Genomic DNA, 6,975 nt, shown 5'->3' with positions numbered 1-6,975 from the left:
ATGTATTACTTAAGACTCTGTGTAATGTCATAGTAGTGTAGTACTATGGTAGTAAAGTCTTTTTGATGACAAGTCCAACGTTCCGCTGGCGGGATTATGCATATTATGGGGCTACGACAAGTTAGGCACACACACACACAGATGACGTCACCTGTGCAACTTTGATTGGGCTTCCCCATCCAAAATGTTCACACACACACACACACACACACACACACACACACACACCCACCCACCCACCCACCTGCCCGTCTTGTTTTTTTTTTTTTTTTTCGGGTTTTTTTTTGGGGGGGGACCTTTTTTTTTGGGACCGTTTTTTTTTTCGCGCCCGCGCTCGTGCCGCCCCCACCCCCGCGATGCCGCCCCGGGCGGCTGCCCGGTCGGACCGCCCCTGCACATAGACAACCATTCACACTCACGGTCAATTTAGAGTCACCAGTTAACCTAACCTGCATGTCTTTGGACTATGGGGGAAACCGGAGCACCCGGAGGAAACCCACGCGGACACGGGGAGAACATGCAAACTCCACACAGAAAGGCCCTCGCCGGCCACGGGGCTCGAACCCGGACCTTCTTGCTGTGAGGCGACAGCGCTAACCACTACACCACCGTGCCGCCCCAATTATTTTTATTTTATTTTTTATTCTCTTATTGGCTTGAAATTTACTTCATGGTATTGTTTATTGCTGTTCTATGTTTTATAAAAGGAAATAAGGTGGAAACTGCTTTTTACTATCTTTGTCTTAGTAGACAATGTCTACTTCACCCTCTGTATCACTCTGGTTTTCATCAATAAACAGATTGCAAATTTTTATAAACAGACTGATTGCGTTCCGACAGCCAGCAAAGCAAAGCAAAGCAAATCAGAAAACTGCCCTGTTGGACTGGGGCAAAATCCTGAAGTCACGTGCTCCTATAGTCTCCTGCCTTCGAAGTAGTAATGACAGATTTTGCACTTGTTTCAGGGACTTATTAGCGACGACTGAGAGGATGAAACTATCCATTCATGCACGATGATGAGTTGTTGGGGTCCGACCCGGAACACTGGGCGCGGCGGGAAAACACCCTGAATGGGACGCAGCCCATCACTGGGCACGATGCGCGCGCGTACACACACAAGCAGGGAGTGCTCCTTCTCCTTGCCTTTCTTCCTTGATTGTGCCATATTTTTAAAAAAAAAATATGTTTCTTTGTTTGATTGGTTGAAAAGCCTCATCCTAGACCCTTATCAATGGAAAATATTTCAGTTCATAATAATGCAACTATAAATTAAAGGGTCTGGTTGCTGTTACGTCACGTGACATAGATCCCCGACACCCATTTTGAGCTCCAGTCGGCAGTGTGATCAGTTAATTAAATGAGTGTAAAATCAGACTCGAGTGTCGATGTTGTCACTCATGTCGTATTTACTGGCTGACGCACGAATTCTTATTCAAATCAATGGTCGTGGTGAAAGTCTTTGACGGATAGTCCACGTGATTGAGACCTGACACTTAGAGAAGTAGGTTATGCAGGTGAAGACAGAACAGCTAAATAGATTTGTGTTATTGATTGGATGTGTATGAGTTCAATGCCATTGCTTTTTTTTTTTTGGAGACTATCTCGCTTTTGTAGCAAGAATTCTGATTCAATTCTGATACAGTTCATTTTCCAACTTTAAATCGAAATCGGAGATGTATTTATTATATCAAATATTAAACCAATTTCTTCGGCGGGTCGATGTGGATCGTTTGAGCTGATGGGGTTAAGGGCCTTGCCCAAGAGCCCAATAGTGGCAGCTTTGCAGTGCTGGGGCTCGAACCCCAGCCCCTCCAATCGTTAACTCTGTCTTATCAGATAATGTGGTGGGTTGTTTGTTTTTATGTTCAGCTTGATTATTGTTTTCACTTCATGCTGTAGTTAGTGTTGTACAGTCTTGATGTCGGCCTAAATCACTGTGCCCTTTTATAACTTTGAGCACCTGCTTGCTCTTCTAATGCTCTCTGCACGGCCATGTTCACAGCCTGGGGCCAGGGACTGTGATGATCCCGATAATACATGAAGGAAGCATGTTATTATATCAGGTTGCCTTTTTCTTATCGTGCCGTCAAGTGGCACATCGTTAAATACACCCATGATCGAGTTCATATTATGTGTGCATCGGATTTTTATGATAAAATTCCGATTAAAAGCCGCGAAATTCATGATTTTCTGCATTTGATGCACTAATGATGATCCAATCCTAAATGTTGCATGCGCTCTGAGGAACAGGGAGGCGCTGAAGTGAAATGCAGCATCCCTTCTGTTCCCAAGATCAAAGCAATGGCAGATTTCTGAGAACAATAAAAGAAAAGAAAAGAAAAGAAAACCCATGGTCAGTATGTTTCAGTGCAGCTTACCTCTCCCTTTTCAATCTGCTCCACTATGCTCCCGAACTCCGTTATCTCCTCTGAGTCAGACATCGTAAATATTCCGATCAATAGAGACGCCTGTACTGAAGGGGTGTATAAAAGACCCAGAGAGGATAGTCCACTCCTGAGAACACAATATCAGCCAAAACCTCCAGCAGCTCAGGGGTGCGGTTCAGTCTCCCCGGATACACTCTCCCTGAGACAGGAGCAAGCAGGATTTTATGTGATGTGCCACATCAACAGCACCCTGTGTGCAACTGGCGTGTGTCCAGAGAGCGGGCTGTACTGTGACATTGATCACTCGCTCCTTCAGAAGGGAATTTGAATAAACCATTAGGATCGTCTTGGAGAAAAAAAAAAACCGCCCATCGCTGTCAGTAAGTGGGCGTGGTTTAATTTACGCTGCCGAACTGTTGTTATGTGCACAGCGTTCCTTAGCAACAGCTACAACTACAATCATGAACACAGCGGAAACTGTGGACAGTACATATCAATGCAAAGCAGTTTCCCTCCTATCAAAGTCTTGCTTTTTTCCTCAGACAGATTAATCTATTTGAAAATTAGCTTCAAACATTAACTACGAAAGACTGAGGTGATCCTGGATGCCCAGCCCGACATAATGTTACAGAAATTAGTAGGGTTTATGGCCAAACACACAGACAGGCGGCATATTTTCAAAACCTTCAATTAGACTTTGAATAATAACAGACACTGAGCTCTGTGTTCATTCAACTACAGTGGTGCTTGAAAGTTTGCGAACCCTTTAGAATTTTCTATATTTCTGCATAAATATGACCTAAAACGTCATCAGATTTTCACACAAGTCCTAAAAGTAGATAAAGAGAACCCAGTTAAACAAATGAGACAAAAATATTATACTTGGTTATTTATTTATTGAGGAAAACGATTCAATATTACATATGTGTGAGTGGCAAAACTATGTGAACCTTTGCTTTCAGTATCTGGTGTGACCCCCTTGTGCAGCAATAACTGCAACTAAACGTTTCCGGTAACTGTTGATCAGTCCTGCACACCGGCTTGGAGGAATTTTAGCCCATTCCTCCATACAGAACAGCTTCAACTCTGGGATGTTGGTGGGTTTCCTCACATGAACTGCTCGCTTCAGGTCCTTCCACAACATTTCGATTGGATTAAGGTCAGGACTTTGACTTGGCCATTCCAAAACATTATTCTTCTTTAACTATTCTTTGTAGAATGACTTGTGTGCTTAGGGTCGTTGTCTTGCTGCATGACCCACCTTCTCTTGAGATTCAGTTCATGGACAGATGTCCTGACATTTTCCTTTAGAATTCGCTGGTATAATTCAGAATTCATTGTTCCATCAATGATGGCAAGCCATCTTGGCCCAGATGCAGCAAAACAGGCTCAAACCATGATACTACACCACCATGTTTCACAGATGGGATAAGGTTCTTATGCTGGAATGCAGTGTTTTCCTTTCTCCAAACATAACGCATCTCATTTAAACCGAAAAGTTCTATTTTGGTCTCATCCGTTCACAAAACATTTTTCCAATAGCCTTCTGGCTTGTCCATGTGATCTTTAGCAAACTGCAGACGAGCAGCAACGTTCTTTTTGGAGAGCAGTGGCTTTCTCCTTGCAACCCTGCCATGCACACCATTGTTGTTCAGTGTTCTTCTGATGGTGGACTCATGAACATTAGCCAATGTGAGAGAGGCCTTCAGTTGCTTAGAAGTTACCCTGGGGTCCTTCGTGATGCCTGGCTCTTGGAGTGATCTTTGTTGGTCGATCACTCCTGGGGAGGGTAACAATGGTCTTGAATTTCCTCCATTTGTACACAATCTGTGTGACTGTGGATTGGTGGAGTCCAAACTCTTTAGAGATGGTTTGGTAACCTTTTCCAGCCTGATGAGCATCAACAACACTTGTTCTGAGGTCCTCAGAAATCTCCTTTGTTCGTGCCATGATACACTTCCACAAACATGTGTTGTGAAGATCAGACTTTGATAGATCCCTGTTCTTTAAAACAAACAGGGTGCCCACTCACACCTGATTTTCATCCCATTGATTGAAAACACCTGACTCTCATTTCATCTTCAAATTTACTGCTAATCCTAGAGGTTCACATACTTTTGCCAGTCACAGATATGTAATATTGGATCATTTTCCTCAATAAATAAAATGACCAAGTATGATATTTTTGTCTCATTTGTTTAACTGGGTTCTCTTTATCTACTTTTAGGATTTGTGTGAAAATCTGATGTTGTTTTAGGTCATATTTATGCAGAAATATAGAAAATTCTAAGGGGTTCACAAACTTTCAAGCACCACTGTATAACTGCATAACATTTGGCTTTAAGTTGTAGTGTTTTTTTTTTTTAAGTGTATCTACTGTTGTCATCCATTAATGCCATAAAGGAACATTCTACCCTGATGTATATTAAATATATACAGTACTGTGTAAAAGTCTAAGTTTTTGGTACAAACTTCATTATAGATTTTTATTTTATGACTTGTACGAGTTAAGACAAAACACTTGAAATTACCAGATGTTACTTTTCCAACACAAAATTAAATATTACAGAAAAAAAATGTTTGTATGCTATTCAGTTAAAAAAAGCATCATTTTTGGTAAAAGACACTTTTCAGACAAAAAAAAAACATGAAGAAGGCTGTTGGGTTTTGCTGTGACAGTCAAAGTCTTCAGAAGAACTCTGGCTGGTTCTGCCAGACGCTCAGTAAAACTTACATTCCATTTCCTTAACCTCCATAAACTGTATTTGAGACTCATTTTTTAAGCAAAGGGTCATCATACCAAATGTTTGTTTCATTTGTTACTGCTGGTTTTTTTTTTTTTTTAGTAATTTTTAAATGTAGAAACATTTAATTTTATGTAAAAACAAAACAAAACAGTAGTGTCAGGTACAATTTGCGGAGTGTCATATTAATGAGACGGCTGCATTGAGACGAGACATGGTATTGAAGATGGTATTTGTACATGTATGTTTGAGCAGATTATACAGATAATAAAGTGTGAGAGAGAGCTACACAGACTAAAGGACTAAAGTGCTGCTGCAGTGGTCTCTTTAGGGTGAATACTGCAAAAGGTAATTTGCAGGTCATAATAATGGCATTTTCAACCTTGGCAAATTCGACATACAAAGTGGAGAAATAAACATGGACATCTCAGTGTTCATCTTTTGTTAGCAACAAGCTAGACTTTGATCCATCCATCCATTATCCATAACCGCTTATCCTGGGCAAGCTGGAGCCTATCCCAGTTGACTATGGGCGAGAGGCAGGTTACACCCTGGACAAGTCACCAGATCATCGCAGGACTGACACAGAGATAAACAACCATTCACACTCACACCTACGGTCAATTTAGAGCCACCAGTTAACCTAACCTGCATGTCTTTGGACTGTGGGGGGAAACTGGCACACCCGGAGGAAACCCACACAGACACGGGGAGAACATGCAAACTCAACACAGAAAGGCACCTGTCAGCCACTGGGCTCAAACCCAGAACCTTCTTGCTGTGAGACGACAGTGCTAACCACTACACTACCATACTGCCCTAGATTGTGATGAGTAATGTATATTTTCCTCCTCAAATAGCAACCTGTCGAGTCACAGACATTCATTTGTGAAATCTACAGTGCTGTGCAAAAGTCTTAGTCACATGTAAATGAATGCTGTCAACCAAAAATGGCTTAAAAATAATGAAATACTGTTAGGATTGATGGAGATGTGGTGAAGTTAGGATCCAAGAACAGAACACAGACAGTAATCCAATAAATAATATGATTTAATTCAGAGAAGAAAGGGCATGGCAAAAAGGTAAACAAACAGGACAAAAAACAAATGGCAAAAATAGTCCAGATAAAATGAGAAACAACTTGACAACAACATGAAACAGGCAAAGACAAAAATGCTAGTGCAAAAAACCATGAACAAGAAAAGATTCTTAGTGGAAGAAACCATGAACCAGAAATAACCCTTAGTGGAAAAACACCATGAACCAGAAGAATGCCAGTCCAAAAACCATGAACAAGAAAAAGTCGCGAGAGAGAAAAACCATGAGAAGCAAAGAACTAGAGACCAAAGGTTTAAGCTGTGATACATGGAATGTGGGGTGGATGCATTGCATGGTGAGTGGTAGTGCCAGTCTGACGGAACATGGGTCGATTACCCTTTTGATGAGGAAGGATCCTAGGTACCTGGGAGCCAGCTTGCTGGAGACGGTTCTGAGTGGCAGATGGCGTGTGGAGAGCATAACTCGTTGCCCCACCCGGTAAGTGGGTGCCTTAGAGTGGCGTTTGTTGGCCTGCCTCTTGGATGCTAGGGCTGAGCAAATGAGTTTTCTCTGGGCCAATGCCCAAGTTCTCCTGCAGTGGCGTATGAAGATCTGGGCTGAGGGTACGGCGACCTCCTCCTCTTGGTTGGGGAAGAGTGGTGGTTGGTAACCTAGGGAGCACTGGAAGGGCAGGAGACCTGTGGCAGATGAAGGAAGAGTGTTATGAGCATATTCAACCCAAGGTAAGTACTTACTCCAAGAACTGGCATCTCTGGACGCCATACACCTGAGTGCCACCTCCAAAT

Source organism: Neoarius graeffei, chromosome 10 (genome assembly GCF_027579695.1).
Source record: "Neoarius graeffei isolate fNeoGra1 chromosome 10, fNeoGra1.pri, whole genome shotgun sequence".
In the NCBI taxonomy this organism is placed as follows: Eukaryota; Metazoa; Chordata; class Actinopteri; order Siluriformes; family Ariidae; genus Neoarius; species Neoarius graeffei.
The sequence above is the reverse complement of the archived record's forward strand: the minus strand, read 5'-3'. Positions refer to the sequence as shown.